Raw genomic sequence first — 22,829 nt, 5'->3', positions numbered from 1 at the left:
ATTAAAAGGGGAGGACCTATTTTCACAAAAATATTTATTATAGCTCTTTTTGTGATGGTAAAGTATTAGAAATTGAGGAAATGTCCATCAATCAGGAAATGGTTGAACAAATTGTGGTATATTATTATGCTCAACACAGATTTTCAGAAAAAATCTTGGCAGACACACATGAACTGCTACAAAGTGAAATGAAAGGATCTAGGAGAACATTGTGCAAAGTAATAGCAACATGGTACACTGATCAATTGTGAATGATTTACCTATATTCTCAGTAATACAATGATCCAAGCCCATTCCAAAGGACTTATAACAAAAAATTCTATCCACCTCCAGAAAAAGAACTGATGAAGTCTGAATGCAAAGGAACACGTTATTTTTCATTTTATTTGTTTCTGTTTTTTTTTTTCCTTTTTTGGTCTCTGTGTTCTTTCATAACATGGCTATTATGGAAATATTTCGCATGATCACCCATGTGTAACTGATATCAAATTGTTTACCGTCTCAGGGAGGAGGAGAAGAGGAGAGAATGTAGAACTAAAACTGTTAAATGAATGTGAAAATTGTCTTTACATGTAATCGGAAAAAATAAAATGTTCAAAAAAAGTTCATATCCTTTGATATAAATTTATCTATTGGTTTTATCAATTGGAGATGAGCCACCAGACTTTGTCCTTCCTTGTTTCCAGGCAATTCTGTTATAGGTAAGAGTCTCATGGCCCTGTACATGAACATACAAAACCATGAGGTTTTACATTGTGAATTCTATCTGGTTTTATGCCAACTGCCAGATTTTATTGACCACTCTTCACACTGATTTCAAATAATTCAATTGATCCATTCAGTTCAATAAACATTATTAAGGCCCCACAAGACAGGGCACCATTCTGAGTGCTGAGGACACAGAGAAAAAACAAAAATAGACCCAGCCTTCCAAGAGTTTAATTATATAGGACCAATGGCAGCTGTAGTACATATAAAAGAATGAATGTAGCAAGCACTTTGAGGAAGGTAAGGTCACTAATAACTAGGAGAATGAAGAACTTTTTCAATTGAAGTTGATAGCTAAGAATTTTCAAACGGAAAGTCAAGTTGGTAAAATAGCCCAGGCACAGGGGCACAGCCAGGGCAAAGGCACACACTTGGGAGATGGGAGGACAAGCTGGAACAAAGATGTGATAAGGGGAATCATGAGAACTAAGCTTTGGAGTCAGGGCAGCTTCAAGTAAATGGGCACAGGTCCTCTATGAAATATTCCCTGGGACTTTGTATTTGAATTATACTTTGTATTTATTGATCTGGGTTTGTGTTGTCTCCCCAGGTAGAAGGTGAGCTCCTGGATAGCAAAGCTTGCTGGATTTTTGTCTTTGTATGTCCAGTGCCTAGAACTTAGCAAGTGTTTGATTAAAGCCTGTTGATTAATTCGCACTACTGAAATAACCTAGGATCCTGGAGTCCAAGTAAGACCACTGGTGTTCTGAACGCTGGACTCATGGCCTTCCCACCAGGAGAAGAGGAAAATCCAGGATAGACCAGAGCCCTTTTCTTCTCAGTCAGGATCCTGGAGCAATCTTAAAACTTGCTTATTTTCACTGCAGCATCACCCTCATCTCTTGGTCTTGCTTCTCCTCTTGAATGTCTTCCCATGAATGAATGGAAAAAAAAGAAACACATGTGAGTGCATACATGGGATGGGAAGGGAAAAAGATAAGCATTTACTCCCTCTATGGGCCAGGCACCATGTGAAATGCTTTTACCAATATTACCTAATCTAACTTAGGGGGAGAAAACTTGTCTGAGATGGCCAGGAAGCCCTTGATGACTATTGGATACAACGAGTCTATCTCTTTGGGCACCACCTTTTGGTAGTGTCTTTGTTTAAAAAAAATTAAAAGTTTTCATCTCAAAATCCAATCCAATTCACCATGTATTTATTAGGCATCTCTTATGTGCTGGTCACTGGAGATAGCAAAACAATGATGTAATGTGGAAAGAGCCCCTGCTTTTGACTCTTTTAAACTATGTGACTGTGGCCAACTTTTTTATTTTCTCATCTGTAAAATGAGGGGATTAGACTCTCTGAGGTCCCATTCAACTCTATAATGTATGATGATATGGAACATTCCAAGTTCTTGAGAAGCTTAAATTCTACAGGGCAGTCCAGGACCTGGGAACAGATCTCAGCTTTGCTATTTAAAATCAGTATGTCTTTGGCAAGACTCTGCCTCACTTTGGTCCTGTTTTCTCAACTGTAAAATGAGGGGATTAGACTTGGTGACCTCTGCCTCTAGTATGGGATGTTAGAACATTAGGGACCTCAAATGTCCAGCCCCTGCATGACCCTAACGCTCTAGTTCTCATGGTTATAACCTGTCCAATTAGGACTTGGATCCAGGGCTTTGTAACCCAAGTTGAAAGACTTTCCATGACACCACAGGACCTCTGATCACTCTATTTCCTTCACTGATTGTCCATCCTCTTCCTGATCCCTTAAAATAAGGAAACATAGAGGGGCCCTCTCCATTTTTCTCTCTCTATTCTCCCTTGGCTTCCCAGACCCAATTTTCTTCTTGTCCTTCACCCCTTCTGTGCCTTTAATAGGCTTCTCATACTCCTTCTACTGCCTCAATGTGAATAGAAAGAATGTTCAATTTGTTAAGCTTTTATTGTGTAAAAACTTTCTAGTAGTGTATTGGTGTAAGTGCAAGCAAGGCGGGATTTTTTGTTGTTTTATTTTTGGAGTTCAGTTTCCCAGGCTCAGGCTAAATTGGAAACATCTGAAGGATTAATTGCCTTTGAACTCTCATCATTCACAGCTGTGTCGAGTCACATAGATTTCATGCCTTCTGGCTCTGAGCCAGTCAGGGCCTGAGCCTTTGTTATGTATTCTGGGAGGTTGGCTTTGATTGGGGCTCACTCATGGGAAGAATGGACATTGTAATTTCCAGACCAGACTCTAGGTAGCAGTAGTTAAGGGCCCCACCCCCACCCCCAGCTATAAATGTAAATGTTGATTTACCAAGATGTTGATACTCCCTAGTCTGGTGATGTAAATTATTTTGTTTAGGCACTTGGAACCCTGTCTATTGGATTCTTTCTTGGACACTCACTCCTCTCTACTTACATAACTTTATGCCTTGTTTAATTAAAATAAGATTATTGACCCCTTTGGCTGTCTTTCCTTTAGAAAAGCAGATCAAGAACCTGTGTTAGCAGCCCTCCTTGTGCTGGTGTTATTGGTCTTACACTTCCACAGCAGCAGCTAGTATCATTATTGACACAACTAGATACTGAGGATACAAAGATAAAGACAGAACTATTCCAAGGAACTTACCATCTATACAAACGACACACAGTGCTTTCATCCACTTCTCTGAGAAGGATAGAGAGACTTCTCAGGCAGGATAGGACTGCCCTTCAGAAAAATTATGATGTTAGAAGCCTCTCCCACCTTCCTAAACTGTCCTGTCAATGTCATAAGATATGTGCCTTCACCCCATTACACCCTCCACTTCTTTCCAACTCTTGAAAACAACACTTTTATTTTATGAAACATCACCATTATATATACACAGCCATTGGTCCTGGAAAGACCTTGTCAGTCAACTCCCTGTGGTCACATTCACCTTCTCTGTGATTCTCCAGACCAAAACACTCTTCTAGGCCTGTGATAGTCTCATGTATATTTTCTTCCTCTGGTAGAATTAACCCTTCCTTCAGGGTAGGGACTCTGTGCTTACATCTTTGTTTCCCAAATGCTTAGCATAAAGCATGGCAGACAGTAAGGATTTAATAAATACATTCATTTATTCTTCTAGTCCAACTCCCTCTTTTTACAGATGAGGAAGATGAAGCTCAGATGAGTTAAGTGACCCTTCCAAGACATTACAGACAGTACTCACCCATGTTCTATATCTTGGATAGTGTCAGGCATTGGTTTGTTCTGGGTTTCCGGGAGGAAGAAGAAGATCATAAGGCCAGCAGTGACGGCCATGGTTGCAAAGATGATTGGTAGCAGGGCTGGAACGTAATGCTTGAGTGTATTCATCAATGGGGGGAGCATTGCCCCAGTACAATCTATCGTGAGAATGAATCCCCTGCACGTGTTTCTGTCAGGGCAAAGAAGATCTGGTTGTCCTACAATGAACACTCATTAAATATCTCCTTCCTTTAACTCCCTGTGTGTAGAGTCTCTAGTGAGTCAGAATTACTGCTGGAGTACTGAAGTTCTTAAAAACTAAGGGAAGCTTTGAGACTCTAGCAATTTCTACATTTGAAAAGAAAGAAGCTGTTGCTTTATCCCCAAATGATCTTGTCAAGAAGTAAGCAGATACGTTAATTTGATCTTGCCCCAATACCTTGATTTTGCCTGTTTTTCTCTTGTATCTACAGTTGAATGGTTAGAGTATAACACTCCATCACTAGTGAGGATTAAACTCCTCCACTGATAGTACCCTGGAAAGGGTGCCACCATTCTCTCATATCTCTACTCCTACTAGAGTGTAAGCTCCTTGAGGATACAGACTATTGGCCTATCTATTTCCTGGAAAATCTAAGAAAACAACACACACAACGAAGGCAAGATAAATGGAAAGAATGACACAAACGAGACACTCTTCCTTTCCTCCATACCCTATTGAATAGGTAAGAGGTCCATGGGCATGAAATATTACTGATATTTTAAGAGTTTTTCAGTGTGTTGATCAGTTTTTCCCATTTCCTTCTCTTCTTCTCCTTCTGTTTTTCCTTTAGAAATATTCTGTTATATGGGCTGGCTCTCAAGGCAGGGAAGGGGAAGAATGACTGGAGAAATTTAGGTGATGTAAAAAGAAAATATCTTGTACCTGGTATCATCACTTCGTGGCAAAGTGAGGGAGATAAAATGGAAGCAGTGACGAAATTTCTATTCTTGGGTTCAAAGGTCATTGTAAATGGCAACTGCGATGATGAAATCTAAAGACACTTGCTCCTTGGAAGGAAAGCTCTGGCAAACCAGGACAGCATACTTCAAAGCAAAGACATCACCTTGCTGGCAGAGGTCCATATACTTAAAATTGTGGTTTTTCCACTGTTAATTTATGGATGGGAGAGTTGGACTATAAGGAAAGTGGACACTAAAGAATCACCACTTTTGAACTGTAGTGATGAAGAAGCCTTTTGAGAGTCCCTTGGACAGCAAGGAGATCAAATCAGTCAATGCTTATAGAAATTAATTCAGACTATTTACTGGAAGGGGGGGGTTCAACTTCAACTGAAATTGAAGCTTAAATGCTTTGACCACTTAATGAGAAGACAGGGCTCACTGGAAAAGACCCGAATGTTGTAATGTTGGGAAAGATTGAAGGGAAAATGAAAAGAGTCTGGCAGAAGATGACATAAAAAGAGAGTGTCATGGAAACAGTGAACACGAATTTGGACAGATTTTCAGAGTTAGGGGAGGATAGGTCGATATATCGACCTGATATTCTAGGTCGATGGGGTCACAAAGAATTGGACGGAACTGAAGATTGAACACTAAAACAAATTTATCACTAAAATTTTTGAAAAGGATTAGCATTGTCTTCATTTTCAGAGTTTATAATGAAATCCTTTCTTGTTTTCCTCCTTCCTTTTTCCCTTCATTCTTTTTTTCCTCACTCGGTTTTTGGTCTGTTCCTTCTTTTGTTTCCTTCCTGCCTTCTTCTCTCCTTTCCTTTTTTTCTTAGTTCCTTCATTTACCAGAACTAGCCTAATGTAGAGGATACATTATAGGACCTGGAGTCAGAAAGATTGGGGTTTGAATACATGAACCCTAGCATGACTTATATAGAATCAGAGGATCTGAGAGCTGAACAGTACCTTGATGGCCATCCAACTCATACATGAAGAAATCCCCCTATAATATATCCAACAAGTGATTGTCCAGCATCTGGACATCCTCCAAGGAGGAGGATCTCACCATCTCTTGAGGGAGGCCATCACCAACCCAGCTGGGAACAAATGTAATCCTTAGGAACTTTTTCCTGATGTCAAGGCTAAATGAGCCTGTGAATGTCCACCATTGCTCCTAGTTCTGATCCTGGTTAGGGCCAAACAGAACAAGGTTGCTCCCTGCTCCATAAGACACCCCTTCAGATACTAAAAGACAGGACTTGAGTTCCCCCAAATCTGCTTTTCTTAAGACTAAACATGCCAACTTCCTTCACTTGTTTCTCTTAGTCCTTCTCATGGTCCTTCACCATCCTAGTTGCCCTCTTCTGGATACTTGTCAGGTCATCAACATTTGTGAGGCACGCCAAGAGCAAAGGACAGAGGGACTGTCACCTCTTTGTCCCTGGGAGACATGTGGGGTGGATCTTTTAGGCTTACATCTATCTTTATTGCATTTCTTTTTCTTAAAATCAGCCCAATGTTCTCACCTCTCAAAGTTCTTTTGGATCCTGACTCACATCTTATACATTAGAGATCCCTTGTAGTTTTTGGTCATTGGCAGGTTTCATGACCAGGTTATCTATGCCTTTATCCAAGGGATTAACATAAAGGGTAAAAAGATCAGGGCCAGGCACAGATCCCTGGGGCACTCCACTGGAGACCTCCTGCTACATTGACAATGAAACATTAGCAACCACCCTTCCATTCTGGCCATACAACAAGTTCTGATTTTATCTGATATAATGTCATCTAATTCATATCTTTCCATCTTCTCCTCAGGAATATTATGAGACACTCTTTCAAGAGTTTGTTTGTTTTTTAAATTGAGAGATGGGAGGTAGAGTGTATAGAGCACTAGCCCTGAAAACAGGGGGTACCTGAGTTGAAATCCAACCTCAGACACTTACTAGCTGTGTAACCCTGGGCAAGTCATTTAAACCCAATTGCCTCTCCAGCTACCAAAAAAATCCCACAACCTTGACATAAACTCTATCTACTTCTCACCCTTCTCTACTACTTTAGGAATCCTGACCGAAAAGGAAAGCCTATGAGGTTATTCTGGCCTGCCTTGTTCTTGATGACACCACCATCATGGCCCTTTGTAATCACTGTTTCCCCTTCTAGATATTCACTAAGAATCTTTGTAATGAGCAGAAAAAGTTCATTGTATGAAGTTCAGAAGAGAAAAAGTTACTTAAGTGAAGGAGGCAAAGGGAGCATCTGGAGGTGATAATGGCAATACAGGCTATTCTGACTCCCTTTCCAGTGTAAGATAAGGAGAGTGAAAGAAGGTCCTGGGAATGACAGCTAAAACCGCTTTGCCATCGGGTTATGCCAGGGAGTACACCAGACACAGAAACCTTCCTGCCAAGTTTCCTGGGTGATCTGCTCCACTGAGTCTCTCCCCCTTCCCACTTCCCACAGAAACAGCAACGACTGCTTCTTCATCCCCAGACGCTCTGTCCTACCTGACTACTGTGGGTAGGAGCTCTCTGAGATAGACACTTCTGCAGGACATGCAAACCACAATACAACTGATTGCCAGCATTCTCAAAACAACACACAAAATTTCTACAGCCAAAAGACAAAATCCTTAATAAGCCAGAGTTCAGTACATCTTGGAACAACGATTTGTTCATTCATTCATTCATTGATTCTTTCAATCCATCCATTCCATGCATTTATTCTTCAATTTTAGTCAAAATAGTCAAAAGACTTTTATGGAGAACTTGCATGGGGCAGGCGATCACATGGTGGCCAGAAAAAAAGATACAAGGACACTCTCAAGGTCTCTCTTAAGAACTTAGGATTTGACTGTGCAACATGGGAAACACTGGAACAGGACCTCTCAGCATGGTGTGCCCACATAAGAAAAAGTGCTGAGCTCTTTGAGCAAAGCAGAATTGAGACAGCACAAAGTAAACGTAGGATGCACAAATTTAGGATATCTACCCCAAGTATTCATATGGAATATCTGTGCCCAACCTGTGGTAGAGCATTCCGAGCTCATATTGGTCTGATCAGCCGCAGTTGGACACACTGAAATTTCACTTTATCATGATGATGTCATCTTGGTCCTCTTCAAAGACGAAGGACAACACCCCATTCATTCCTTTCATTGACTGACCCATTCATCCATTTATCCTAATAATACTTATTATTAGAGTTAGCTAGGTGGTGTAGGGCTAGCAGCTAGTCTTAGAAATAGGAAGATCTGAGTTTGTAAACTTACTAGCTGGGTGACTGAGCAGGTCATTTAACTTCTCTCAATCTTAGTTTTCTTGTCTGTAAAATGGGGATCTTGGCATCTGCCTCCCAGGGTTGTTGTGAGAAACAAATGAGATAATTCATGCAAAGGAATTTGCAAACTGTAAAGTGCTCTATAAAAGGTAACTATTATTTGTTTATTTCATCTAGCAAATGATAAATAATTATAATGCCCTTAGTGTGTGTAAGACTTTATGCTAAGAGCTAAGAGGAGAATGTAAAGATGAATTCAAGTGGATCCCTGCCTTTAAGAAACTCAATAAGCCTAAATTCAAGTCTTATGGCAGTTATTTAGTCAACATTTTTTTCTATTCAATTGGTCTCTCTGTCTGTCTCTCCATCTATTTATCTATCCATTCATCCATCCATCCAATATCTACACATTTATCCTTGTAACTATCTTTTCATCTATCCATCCATTCACCTATGTATCTATCTATCCATCATTAATATTTTCTTACTCATCTATCCTGGCCTGGGTTTGAGTCCTGGTTCTGCCATTTATTATCTGGGCAAGTTGATTCTCCTCTCTGAGTCTATTTCCTCTTCTTTAAAATGAGAAATTTGGGGAGGTACCATAGCACAATGGGAAAAGTGATGCCTTTGGAGCCAGAGAACCTGAGTTCAAATCCCAACTCTGAGGCTCCCTACTGGTGTGACTTTAAGTACATCATCTCAATTTCCTTGGCCTCAGTTTCCTCATCTGTAAAAAAAAAATGAGATTTGGATGAGATAGCCTCTGAGGTCTCTTCCAGTTTTAGATCTATGATCCTGTCACTCAGGGGTCTCCAAAAGTCCTTTTAGTCTCAACAGTCAAAATGTCTAGAGACCTGTAATTTTGTAATTCTAATTTTATATTAATATAATTGTATCCTTATACTTATATATAATTTTATCCTTACCTGATATATAGGATACACTCAGGAAAACAAAGTCAATTTGCAAACTTGGATTGGCATTTTCTCTGCAATTTATACTCTGATAGTGGCCTAGAGCACTGAGGAGTTAAGGTTCTTGCCCAGGGTCACACAGACAGTATGTGTGAGGCATTTGTTGTTGTGTTCATCTCATGTTTCAAAGAGGACCATGACATCAGAGAAATGATGACATGACTTTCCCTTGACTTTGTTTTGAGTGAGGGAGGGCTGTGCAAGGTCACCAGCCTCACTTTTTCCTCCTGAGCCATCTGGATCCAGGAACCAGATATTCATCAAGATGACTGGAGATGGCCCACAATGCAATGGGAAATCTTGGTCTTTTAGGCTAAGGCCTTTTCAGGTACTCACTTAAAGTGAGATGATGCCCATTCAGTGAACAGGCCTCTTTAAAAAGTAGTCAGGGGGATGGCCCCTTTAATACACAAGAAAAAAGTAAATAGATAAATCACTCTGGGAGAGGCAGGAGCCTCAAGGTTATTATTTCCAGGAGAAACTGTTACTATTGACATTCACTCTAAGCCAGGGGGGTCCAAAATCAGCCACTGAGTGGAGGTTGGGTGGGGACCCATTTTTGTTCATTCCGCGGACTTCAGAGTGAACTGAGTCTAAGGTTTTAGGGGAGACAAGAAAGAAGGAAGGGAAGAGAAAGGAAGGGAGGCTTTTATTCTACCTCCAACACTCTGCTAAGCTCCAGGGAAAGAAAAAAAAGAAAAAATCATGGTCCTTGCCCATAAGAAGCTCATTTCCTAACAGGTGAGACAACATGCAAACAGTTTATACAAGAGATATACAGGGTACATGGGAGGTAGTTCCTGGCTTTGAGAGCAGATCTCCATCTCCTTTGACTCTAGGTCCTAACACTCAATGACCATTCATTCCTGCCCCAAGAGCTTTGTGCTCTAAGTTTAAGGGTATAATGAAGGGAACCAGAGGTACATCCTTTCCCCATTATAGTTCCATAGAAGATTCAAGAGCCTAAGTCCCAGATTCATTTCAGTGTCCACATGCTGCAAAGGGGGAGGGGGAAGGAAAAGTCAGCTCAACCCAGGAAAGCCACATTCAAGTCAACCTTGAGGATGGGCAATGAGCTTCTCCTCAAAGATCATACTGAAGATTGATGATGATGAAGATAATGATAGTGATGGTGGTGGTGGTGGTGGTGGTGGTATACCTAATATTTATATGGAGTGTACTATGTAGTAGGCACTGGAATAAGCATTTACAAATATTATCTGACAAGAACCCTAAGAGGTAGGTGCTATTGTCCTCCCTATTTACAGAATAGGAAATAGAGGCAGGCAGAGGTTAAGTAATATATCCAGGATCACCCAGCTAGGAAGCATCTGAGTCTGGAATTGAACTCAGGTTACCCTGACTCCAGGACCAGTACTCCACCTATTGGGCTACCTTGCTGCCTCTGCTCTATCCATTGGTCCACCTAGCTGCCTCTGATCCTATAAAAATCTTCCATTCCCTTTTCTCCTTTCCCCAAAACACACTCTCTTACCCTGAGATAGAAAGGCACTGGAAAGTATGAAGAGTGCAGTAAGAAGGAGGCAGGCCACTACTATTGTTTGACGGCCAAGGAGTTTCATGAGGAACACGGACCCAATCCTGCTTAGGAAGGCAGAAGCTCCCAAAAGAACCTGCAGCATTTGAATATTGCTCCCCAAATTCTGAAGATCCAGAGTGAGACCATAAAAGAGCATCGCTGTTGTGAAACTGTAGCAGTTAGTGGGGAAGCAGAGAGAATCCATCACACCTGGAGCTCAGAATCCACCAGTTAATGCAGTTTAGTTCAACGAGCCTTTGTTAAATACCTGTTGGGTGCCAGGGTCTGTACTAGGTGCTAGGAACACAAACCTCCCAAGGAGTTCATATCTTGCTGGAGAGTGACAATGTCCCATGAATACAGTTAAGTGAAGTCCAGATAAATTCAGGAGGGCAAGAAGATCACTAAGTGGGGTAACCAGAAAAGGCTTCAGGAGGAGCTGGTGCCTGGGGCTGAGCTTTGAAGGCAGTCAAGGATTGCAGAAGGCAAAGGTGAGGGGGGGATGTGTTCTAGGCATGAGGAACCGCACACACAAAGACAGAGAGTAGTTCAGGTAACATCAAGAAAGTCATTTATGATTATAATGTAGAGAGTAGGAAAGGCAATAATATTAAACAAGTCTACAAATTTGGCCTAGAATCAGATAGTGGAGAGTTCTAAATGTCAGTACCAGAAGTTCAGGGTAAAGTCACTTCTGGGGAAGTAGCCTAAACTATTCTGGGGATTAGAGACAAGGAAAATGTTATGAGTATCTGACTCATCCAACTAACCGAAAAGTATATTTTCAAACATAACTAATTTTATTAATTCCCTTATCTTTTAGCCAAAAATAACTATTAGCAAATCAACCAAATTAAAATCACAAAGTTGTTGACAAAACACAGTCAGTAATGACTATGACATAATCAAAGATTTCAGTTATTCAATAATAGTCACACATTCCAGGAATTGGGGTGGGGGTGATTAGCACAATTTGGATGAGAATCAAAGGAGAGAGAAACACAAGGGATATTTTTGTAACCATTTACTACACACCACTTGAGCAGAGGGAAAAATTGGATGAGGGGTTTGGCAAATGAATCACAAATCCAGTACATTGGAGCAAGATAGTACAATGATAAGGACCTTCCATTACCCAAACAGATGTTGGAACTCACTCTGCTCTGTGTAGAGCACCAGATCAAGAGTTAGTAAGACCTGAATTCAAATCTGACCTCAGACACTTTTTGGCTGTGTAATGCTGGGCAAGTCACTTCACCCTGTTGGACTCAGTTTCCTCATCTGTAAAAGGAGCTGGAGAAGGAAACTGCAAGCCACTCCAGTATCTTTGCCAAGAAAAAGTCACCTTAGGTCACTGAGTCAAACGTGACTGAAACAAGTAAACAACAAGAAGAAAACCCCACAATAGTTTGAGTTGTCTGAAAGTAGAATAAAGAGCACCAAGGGAGAGTGGACTCCCTCTCACTGGAGGTTTTCAGTCAGAAGCTAGATAACCTTTAGTGGGGTTAAGGTGAGGGAACACCAGTGAGTGAATTATATTAAGGTTGGATTAGATGACCTTCAAAGGCCTTTCCAGCTCTAAGGTTCTACAGTTATGTGACTGACTGATAGAAGATTTGAACTGGGCCTCTTCTTCTCCTGACTCATTACTGTGTCTACCTGAGATATTTGGGGAGTTGGGGGTGCCTGTAGGCATTACCATGCCTCATTCATTATAGGAAACCTACCCTGCAAAGGACAAACAGAGGAGTCTTCTGCACAGGATGGGTAATCCAACATGGTGTAAGGGCTCTGTACTGGAGCCAGCTCCATTTTCATGGTGGATCTCAAAGCCTTTAAGGAGAAGATCCAAGAACAGAATCTGTACGGAGATTAGTGTACGGAAGGACAGAAGGAAGAATCAGGAAGGATTGGGTTAGTAAGAAATTCTAGGCAGGTAATTGGACCAAGTGAGAGAGGCTATGACCCCAAAGCCTTGTTAAGCCTTTTCTTACCCTAATGACCAACTACATAAACATCATACATTTTGGAGCCATGCCTGTGACCATAGTACCAAAAGATTACCTTAGAGAACCCTCAGAGCATGCAAGACCAGCAGAGAAAACAAGCCGTGCCTATGTCTGTCTCTGTAGCATGAGGGGTGCACATGTTGGCCCCACAAATCCTCAGAGGGTGCTCCTCTATGGAACTATTAACATCTAGCTCAGAAATAAAAGTAGCACTCCCTGGAACATCAATGCATTTTTAAAAAACTTTAAGGAAAATACATCATAGGTACTCTCTGAATCAAATGGCTAAATGTTTTTCAGAACTTAGTCCACTCTAATATATATGCATCATATGAACTAACAATCAACAGAGGAGAAAATATGAGCTTTAGCATTGGCTCTAGAGGCAGAAATCCTGGATGCCATTAATACTCCTGGTATAGCCTAAGCAAATTCTTTATTCTCGCTGGGCTTGATTTTTTCATTTGTAAAATTAGAGTTTTGAATTAGAAAGCCTCTGAGGTCCCTTCCAGCTTCAGCTCTATCATTGTTTGGTCCCTGAATGTGTCCTGATCACACACATTCCCTCTGTTCCTCTCCATGCATGTGTAGTAGAGCAGAGAAAATGCTGACTCTGGAGTCAGAATATCTGGGTTCAGATCCCTCCTTTTATGCTGGTGTGAACTTGTGGAAATCACTAAAAAAAAAAACCCTCTCTATTCCTCAATATCCTCATCTGTAAAATGAAGGACTGGATTACATGACCTATAGAGACTCTTATATGGGTATTTATTATTATGAGATCTTGTGTTTCCTACGCATTTACTCTCTTTATTGATGCTCTGTATTACAGTTGTGGAAAGGTTGGGGGCAGGGAGAAAATGTTTTACTGAAACATCTCGTTTTACTATTTCACTGAATGCCTTTGCTTTGGTTTGTGTTCACTGGCTGGAACTTAAAGACAGCCATACGAGTGGAGGCTCATAAGCTACTGTTTTGAGAGGATGTAGCTCCACAGAGAGATAACCATGCTTCTGTAGTGTGTCTCCCTACTCCTTGCAGAAAGATAAAAAGTTGAAGCATAGTCTTGGATAGAAACCATTGTTCTTTCAGCTGCTGCTTGGATCTGGTTCCATTGAAATTCAAAATGTAGGAACCAGGGGTGGTCCTGTTTGGTACCTTACATATAAGTTAGGAAATTTCCCTTAGAATCTACATATAGATGAAGAAACTGAGATCTGAGAGATTCAAGGAATTGCCCATGATGACCTAGCCAGGAAAGAGTTGAGGAAGGATTCAAATTCCTGTCTCCTGAACGATAAAATCTGGTGTTCTATCTACTTTGCCAACAGAGGCTGGCTTTGGTGCCTACCTTGTGTTCCTGTATGTTACTAAAGCACAAATTGTTAAACTCATTTCATGTGAATTTCATTAAGACTCTTTCTAAATTTGCCCAGGGTGAGCAGATGATCCTTGGTAGCCTTGGCCTCAGTCAAAGTTGCTCTAGGACCAGAGGGAGGAAAAAAAACCACTTATTCAGCACCGACTATGTGGCAAGCACTGTGCTAAGTGCTTTACAAGTATAATCATTTAACCTTCATTATTTAACTGTCTCATTGACCATTTTTAATTGTCTCCTTATGGAATGGCAGGGGAAGGAGTTAAAACACTGAATAAAAAAAAGAAATGACGAGGGAAAAAGCAGAGCCAGCAGGAAGAGACACGGAGAATGGTATTTGAGACAGGAGGGGAGAAGGCTAGAGGGCTTCAGGGACTCTCTTAAACTAGAGAGAAAGAGAAGGACTCCCTCCTCCCCACTCCTTCCCCAAGGAAATCCTCACACTTTCCCATAGGTCAGGTACCTCTTCCCCAACTCTGGTTTCTCTCTCTGACACAGCTAGGTAGCAGCAAAGATTGATGTCTTCAACAAGCAAATTCACTATGCCCTGAAGTGACCTTCAATCACTGGGTCCATATTCTTGTCAAGGATGGATTAAAGTATTTCCCCCCCAAATGCTTATTTATTCTCTGGCCCACTGAGACTTGGAGAAGGATCACCAGAGATCAGATTTTCCTCTTGGCTACTGGACTTGACTTGAAAAGTCACTATTTCCCACATCCCTGCCCTGGTTCCTCCTTCCCCTCTCACCTCTACACTCAGGGTCTTATCCTTCACTCCACTGATTTTTGCAACTTTATTGAACATTTTTAAGGCATCATCATATTTGTTATGGACAATCAGCCATCATTCAGCAATGAGACAATCAGCAGACTCTGGCAACCACCTGATTAAGCAGTGCATGAGAGATATAGTTAATTCTCAATTGTCTAATCATTCAAAGTCGCATGTCTTGTGTGTGGCAGAGCTGGGATTCTTCTTATTGATTCTACAATTAATTATTTCATATTATTTAACATGTATAAGAAAGTTCATGTGTAAAAGCTTTTATCTCCAATTATGCCACAAACTTCTGAGAAGATGGCCAGAGTTACTGTTTAGCTGGGGCCCTTACTGCTTTTTTCCTTTAAATGAGTCAGGACAGGTTTTTGCTTTTAGTTCAATTCTCTTTTCCCTAACAGATACTCAAATCTATCAGGAAAAAATTCTAAAATTGTCATTAGATTTACACAGCATTTAAATCACCCTTTCATCCCTTGAAGCTCTAAATGGGAGCAAATCTCCTCCTCTTCCTCATCTATCCCATGACAGTAATCATGTCAGGTGCACAATTCAGCAAGAATTCAATGTTTGTTTTAGGGATGCAAATATGTAGAACGATCATGTCATTTGTATATGTTTTGATTCACTGACCTGGTAATGGACATTTCCCTCCATTCTAAGTGAAGCTTATCTGAGCTATTCTATTATAAATGTTCTGTTTCCTTGGTTTTAGGCTTTTCCCTAAACCCTCTCTATTTCCCTATAACTCTAGTAAAAGAAAAAAAGAATAAATATGACAGGCGTACTATCACCTCATCATAGTTTCAAAGTTAAAACAAATGCCTCTTGTATTTATCTAACATTTCATCTCCTTGGTCTTTATTAGGGAAAGAGTGTATTTCATAAGTTCCTTTAAGATTATAAGTTCAAATTTCTTTCTAGACACTATATTGAAGCACAGCAAAGTACTCTCCCTGGGATGTGCTGAGTGCAAAATTCTCTATATTGTAAGTATTCCCAAACAAATTTTTTTATCTTTATGAGTTAGAATCCTCTTGGAAATAAGAGAGTTTCACACTATATATAAATGAAAGTATTGTAACTTATAGAATAAGGATACCAGAGCATGGATCATTAAATTCAATTCATACAAATTTCACTAGGACTGGTTTTTTAAATGATCATTCCAATTCCTGAAGTCACAAAGAATAACATAATCATACAATAAAACTTTTCTAGTCTTGTTTCAAGGAAAGCTGTACAGTATTGAATTAATAACCATTAATAGATCTACTTAGTTACTAACTGTTCCTCAGGTGATAGAAAGTTCTCCTGACAAGACCCGAAAGCTCCAATATCAGGACCAAAGTCACTATGTTGGGTTCCAACATTTAATGATTTTTCAGAGTGAAAAACCAAGTCAAGGTTTCGGGAGTAATTCTCTTACAGAGACAGAGAGATAAATGAGAACCTGTTGGGAGTAAACCATTTTCAGAACTTGAGTGCCATTCTTTGCAAATTCTGTCAACCAGTCAATGTTTTCTTCTTTAAGTGATGGACTTTTATCACTCATTGATCCTGCCTGTTTCCCCACAGCTTCCTCTTCCAGCATCATAGTGTTTTCAATTCTCGTATTGTACCTGGCCCTGGTCCTTCCTTGTTCATCCTCTTTGGAGCCTGTATCCCTGTTTGTGCAAATGATTCCATTCTCCTTGTGAGTTCGATTAAAGTGCTACAAGGCATTTTTGGCATCTGCTCTGCAGGAGTATTCAACAAACCAGAAGCCGCATGCTGTTTCCTTTGCTTTCCTTTATGACGATTTCCTTTATGGCATCACTTTTGCCAAAGAGTTCATAGGTCTATTCCTCAGTTTTGTAAGAAGAGAGGTTCCCAACATACAAGGTGCAGCATTTCTTCAAAAATTTCTCTTCATCTGGTCACTCTAGAAGTGCAGTTGGAGTAGCTGTCCAGCATGATCAGGAGCCCACTTGATAAAGATTCAGCAGGAGAAAGGGGCAATGCTTGAAGGTGGGTGACTTCCAGGGACCCACATTTAGGGTTCCAACCCTGATCTTCTGACTCTAAAATAAACCACTTTCTACATTTCATTCTGTGAAAGATAAAGATAAGGAGTGGATCTATGATTTCGCTGTTAAGAGGGAACTCCCAGGAGATGAAAATCTTCGTATGTATCATGTTCATCCTTCATTGCCGAAGTAGACCATGCCATCAGAGAAATGATGACATAATTTGCACTTGACTTTGTTTTGAGTGAAGGAGGGCTGTGCACATCATCAGCCTCACTTTGCCTCCAGTGTCATCTGAATCCAATGACCTGATATTCCTCAGGATGACTGGAGATGGCCCAGGATGCACTGGGAGACCTTGGACCCTTTAGGCCAAGGTCTTTGCAGGTACTCACTTAGGATGAGGCAAAACCCATTCATTGAATAGGCCTGTTTAAGAAGTAGCCAGGGCATGGCCCCTTTAATGAGGTCAAGAATACATATATACATACATATGTGTATGTGTGTATTTGTATGTGTGTGTATGTATGCACACACATGTATATATATATATATATATGTATATATATATATATATGTATACTTGTTATCTCCTCTGATAGTGTTGACTTCTTGAGGGCAGAGGGCTGTTAACTTTTTTTTTATTGTTATTAAATTTTTAATTTTATTTTATTTTATTTTATTTTTAAATTTATTTATTTATTTAACTTTTGACATTCATTTTCACAGAATTTTGGGCTCCAAATTTTCTCCCCCCTTGTCCCCTCCCCCCACCCCAAAACACTGAGCATTCCAATTGCCCCCATCACCAATCTGCTCTCTCCTCCATCATTCCTCTCTGCCCTTGTCTCCATCCTCTCCTCTGTCCTGTTGGGCCTAATAACTTTCTATACCCCTTTACCTGTATTTCTTATTTCCTAGCGGCAAGAACAGTACTCGACAGTTGTTCCTAAAACTTTGAGTTCCACCTTCTTTTCCTCCCTCCCTCCCCACCCCCTCCCTTTGGAAGGCAAGCAATTCAATATAGGCCAAATCTGTGTAGTTTTGCAAATGACTTCCACGATAGTCGTGTTGTATAAGACTAACTATATTTCCCTCCATCCTATCCTGCCCCCAATTACTTCTATTCTCTCTTTTGATCCTGTCCCTCCCTGTGAGCGTCGACCTCATATTGCACCCTCCTCCCCATGCCCTCCCTTCCATCATCTCCCCCACCCTGTTTATCCCCTTATCCCCCACCTTCCTGTATTGTAAGATAGGTTTTCATACCAAAATGAGTGTGCATTTTATTCCTTCCTTTAGTGGAATGTGATGAGAGTAAACTTCATGTTTTTCTCTCACCTCCCCTCTTTTTCCCCAAACTAAAAAAGTCTTTTGCTTGCCTCTTTTATGAGAGATAATTTGCCCCATTCCATTTCTCTCTTTCTCCTCCCATATATTTCTCTCTCACTGCTTGATTTCATTTTTTTTTTTAAGATATGATCCCATCCTATTCAATTCACTCTGCGCACTCTGTCTCTATGCGTGTGTGCATGTACATGTGTGTGTGTGTAATCCCACCAAGTACCCAGATACTGAATAGTTTCAAGAGTTACTGATATTGTCTTTCCATGTAGGAATGTAAACAGTTCAACTTTTATAAGTCCCTTATGACTTCTCTTGGCTGTTTACCTTTTCATGCTTCTCTTCATTCTTGTGTTTGAAAGTCAAATTTTCTTTTTAGCTCTCGTCTTTTCATCAAGAATGCTTGAAAGTCCTCTATTTCATTGAAATACAATTTTTCCCCTGAAGTATTATACTCAGTTTTGCTGGGTAGGTGATTCTTGGTTTTAGTGCTAGTTCCTTTGACTTCTGGAATATCCTATTCCATGCCCTTCGATCCCTTAATGTAGAAGCTGCTAGATCTGGTGTTATCCTGATTGTATTTCCACAGTACTTGAATTGTTTCTTTCTAGCTCCTTGCAATATTTTCTCCTTGACCTGGGAACTCTGGAATTTGGCCACAATGTTCCTAGGACTTTCTCTTTTTGGATCTTTTTCAGGTGGTGATCGGTGGATTCTTTCAATATTTATTTTGCCCTCTGGTTCTAGAATATTAGGGCAGTTTTCCTTGATGATTTCATGAAAGATGATGTGTAGGCTCCTTTTTTGGTCATGGCTTTCAAGTAGTCCCATAATTTTTAAATTGTCTCTCCTGGATCTATTTTCCAGGTCAGTTGTTTTTCCAATGAGATATTTCACATTATCTTCCATTTTTTCATTCTTTTGGTTTTGTTTTGTGATTTCTTGGTTTCTCATAAAGTCATTAGCCTCCATCTGTTCCATTCTAATTTTGAAAGAACTATTTTCTTCAGTGAGCTTTTGAATCTCCTTTTCCATTTGGCTAATTCTGCTTTTGAAAGCATTCTTCTCCTCATTGGCTTCTTGAACCTCCTTTGCCAATTGAGTTAGCCTATTTTTCAGGGTGTTATTTTCTTCAGCATTTTTTTGGGTCTCCTTTAGCAGGGTGCTGATCTGCTGTTCATACTTTGCTTGCATGTCTTTCATTGCTTTTCCCAGTTTTTCCTCCACCTCTCTAACATAATTTTCAAAATTTTCTGAGCTCTTTTTTGAGCTTTTCCATGGTCTGATCCCATTGAGTGGGCTGGAATACAGAAGCCCTGACTTCTATGTCTTTCCCTGATGGTGAGCACCACTCTTCCTCATCAGAAAGGAGGGGAGGAGAAACCTGTTCACCAAGAAAGTAACCCTCTATAGTCTTGGTTTTTTTCCTTTTTCTGGGCATTGTCCCAGCCAGTGACTTGACCTCTGAATATTCTCCTCACACCCACCTCGCCTCCGGACCCTCCCAGCCAGCACTTGGGGTCTGAGACTCAAATGCTGCTTCCCAGCCTCAGGGCTTTGGGTGGGGGCAGGGTTGCTATTCAGTGTGAGATCAAGTTTAGCTTCCCGGGTGGGGGCAGGGCCGCCTCACAGGCTCAGTTCCCTCAGGGGGTTTATGCAGAGACCTTCAACAATGGATCCAGGCTCCTGCCTGCTTGGGGAGCCCCGATCTGCTCCCACCTCCGCTGGTGCCTCCCGAGGGGGCCTGAGTCATGGGGGATCCCCACTCCCCTCTCTACCCGTTGAAGAGACCCTCTCACTGACCCTTGTCACCTGTGGGTGGAGGGACCTGTGTGGCTGCTGGAGATTCTGTTCCTGAAGCCTGCTTGGATCAGCTCCTCTTGGCGCTGGGCGGCCAACACAGAGCTGGGCTCTGCTCCGTGTCCACAGCACGAAGAACCTTTTGCGAGAGGTTTTCAGGCTCTCTGGAACAGAAATCTTGTCCACTCCTCTGTTCTGTGGCTTCTCCTCCTCCCGAATTTATTAGCAGCTCTTAACTACAGATATTTCATGGGCTGTGGGTTCGGAGCTAGCATATTTGTGTGTTCCTACTCCGCCATCTTGGCTCTGCCCCTGGCTGTTAACTTTTGTATCTGTGTTCCCAGCCTCTCAGAGGACCTAGCACCTAAAATAGAAGCTTATTGATTAATTGATTGTTATGAGGGATGGTACAATTCTGGGTTGGGGAGGAGGAAATAATTATAATATTTAAAACAAAATGTATCAATCAGACTTACAAAAGAAAAGGAAAATGGAAGTAAGACCTGAATTCCATGTTCCCCTGCCTAGGGGAACAAGTCCTAGCCCTGTGCAAATGCTGGTGATACAGGGAAAAAGCAAAAACAGTGTGCACTCTCAAGGAGTTAACACTATATTAGGGACACAACACATAAATACCAAAATATGTCCATATAAATCCTTATATATAAATATATTTCTATTCAGCTTTAGCCTTTCCTTCAGAAATGCTTGAAAGTCTTCTGTTATATTAAAGATCCATTTTCTCCTCCAATAGAATGTTGTTGTTCAGTTATTTCAGACTGTTTGTGACCTCAGTCAAGCTTTTCTTGGCAAATATTACTTTTCCATTTTGTTCCCTAGCTCATTTTATAGAAGAGGAAACTGTGGCAAAGAAGGTAAGTGACTGGCCCAGGGTCACACAACTAGTAAGTGTTTGAGGTCAGATTTGAATTCATGAAGATGAAAGTTGATTATTCTGTTCACTGTGCCACCAAGCTCTCCTAGAGATAGAAGGGATGCTAAAGGTCCCTTAGTTTTAAAACCACTAATTTTGCAGAAGAAACAGGAATATGGAGTGGGTATGTGATTTGTCCAAGGTCATGCACTCAATAAGGGCCAAAGATGGAATTTGAACTCATGACTTCTGCCTCGAAATTAAAGGGGCAATTCTCTTTACGTCTCTTGGCCTTAGTTTCCTCCTTTGTGAAATGAGTGTGTTGGACTAAATGATCTATAGTATCATCTAACTTTAAGCTCTATGGCCGTAGGCTGTCTGAGTTTCAGAAACATTTGTATGCAGGCAAAATTCAACTGTCTGAGAGATATCCCCACATAAAAATCCCATCAAAACCCAAGCAAGGAGTATTGACTGAGACAGAGATTTTAACATTTAAGAGTCACACAACAGGTCCCACTTAAAGGAAAGATGAGGACATCAGATATTAAAGTGTGGCAAGAGAATTTGTAGTCAAGACTTTTGCTGCCAATGTGGTGAGAGAAAGACTATGATGGGGAGAGAGACTGGCTCAAACTTCTTGCCCAACTATGATAAGAAGACGACACTGCCCCCATAGTACAATGATATATCATACAGTCAAGCTTGGGATAACAATTTCAAGCTTGTTTTGACCCTGACCTTCCTGATACAGACATCCTTATCTTTTCTCCTCTGATGTGTACACCCTTACACATCCCTCCTGCTTTCTTTAAAATTTCATTATACCCATAGTGCTTATGTATTTCACATTCTATATAAGGCTTCTGAAGTTCTGTATTCTCTGGCTTTTTTCCATACACATGAGCCTGTGTTTTGATCATAAAGAAAACCTACAGAATCATGCTTTCTGCACTGTTCCTTTGGTATTAGGCAGCAGGAACTAAGAATCAAGAGATACCTCACTAATTTTTTATCACAAAGGGAGCTGTGAGCTGGAGGGCTGGCAGAAGAGAGGAACATGATTCTATCATTCACCAAGGGAATCAAGTTCCAAATCAGTGGTATCTTTTCAAAAGGAAAATGAAATCTTCCTGAAATGGGAAAGGGGCAGCAAGAAGAACCTCTTACCTCAGTCACAACGCAAGAAAATAAGATACCTTGGTCATAGACACAATCATTCACACAAGGCTCCATTTCCAGCCAGCTCAGCTTTTGTCCTATGACATTTGGACCCAAGGGCTGCCACTGCAGCCAGAAGAACTGGCAAAAACTCTCTACTTTCCCACTGGAATTCAGGGAAATGGAAAGCTTTAAGAGAGAATTAAAATTAGGGTTCCTACTGACATTAAACAAAGAGACATGGTAAAGGAATTGAACCCAACACCAGCACTCAGGGACAAAGGTGGTGAAGTTCTCTATCAGAAAAAACATGGCTACCAAAGAAAAGGTCTGAAGGATCTGGAATCTTCCCTTATCTCCAGTTTCAAGTAGGAGATCCTCAAAGGCCATCAGGACTGGGATGCTGGTCCCAGGAAGAGAATGTCTTTAGAGAGCTACTGAGTGAAGAAAGTAGTCATTGGATTGCAAAAAAAACACAGGATGTGTTGTTTAGACCAGTGAGGACCTCTCCTACAGAACCTTCCTTCTCACTTTGATGGAGCAGTGTACCCAGGTAGTGTTCTTGGGTCTGTGTGCTGTTGAGGATGCCAAAATGCTTCAGATCATTCATGAAGAAAAAATGGCAAAGGTTAGATATCTAGCTGGAAGGATACATCAGCACCAAGTTTGGGCACTTAAAGGTCCAGAGAATCCCTAGTACAGCTCAAACCTTCACATGGTATCCAAGTTAATGATAGGAAGATTTGTAAAAAAGAGCTCTAGGGACTTCCAAGAAAGAGAAATGTTTTCATTGTAAACCAGAAACAGAG

At 40.8% G+C, this 22,829-nt stretch overlaps 1 long non-coding RNA gene and 1 pseudogene across 1 annotated transcript; both read right to left on the bottom strand.

Moving 5' to 3' along the window:
- Positions 1 to 22,410, bottom strand: part of LOC140522521 (solute carrier family 22 member 11-like) — a 55,926-nt pseudogene extending 33,516 nt beyond the window's left edge.
- On the bottom strand, positions 771 to 16,580 carry LOC140524447 (uncharacterized). Its single transcript, XR_011973725.1, has 3 exons — positions 16,455 to 16,580; positions 3,900 to 4,106; positions 771 to 1,636 (listed from the first exon to the last, which is right to left on the bottom strand). It is a non-coding gene; the product is annotated as an uncharacterized lncRNA (long non-coding RNA).
- Positions 22,411 to 22,829: the final 419 nt, after the last annotated feature.

Source organism: Notamacropus eugenii, chromosome 2 (genome assembly GCF_028372415.1).
Source record: "Notamacropus eugenii isolate mMacEug1 chromosome 2, mMacEug1.pri_v2, whole genome shotgun sequence".
Taxonomy (NCBI): Eukaryota; Metazoa; Chordata; class Mammalia; order Diprotodontia; family Macropodidae; genus Notamacropus; species Notamacropus eugenii.
The sequence above is the reverse complement of the archived record's forward strand: the minus strand, read 5'-3'. Positions and strand labels throughout refer to the sequence as shown.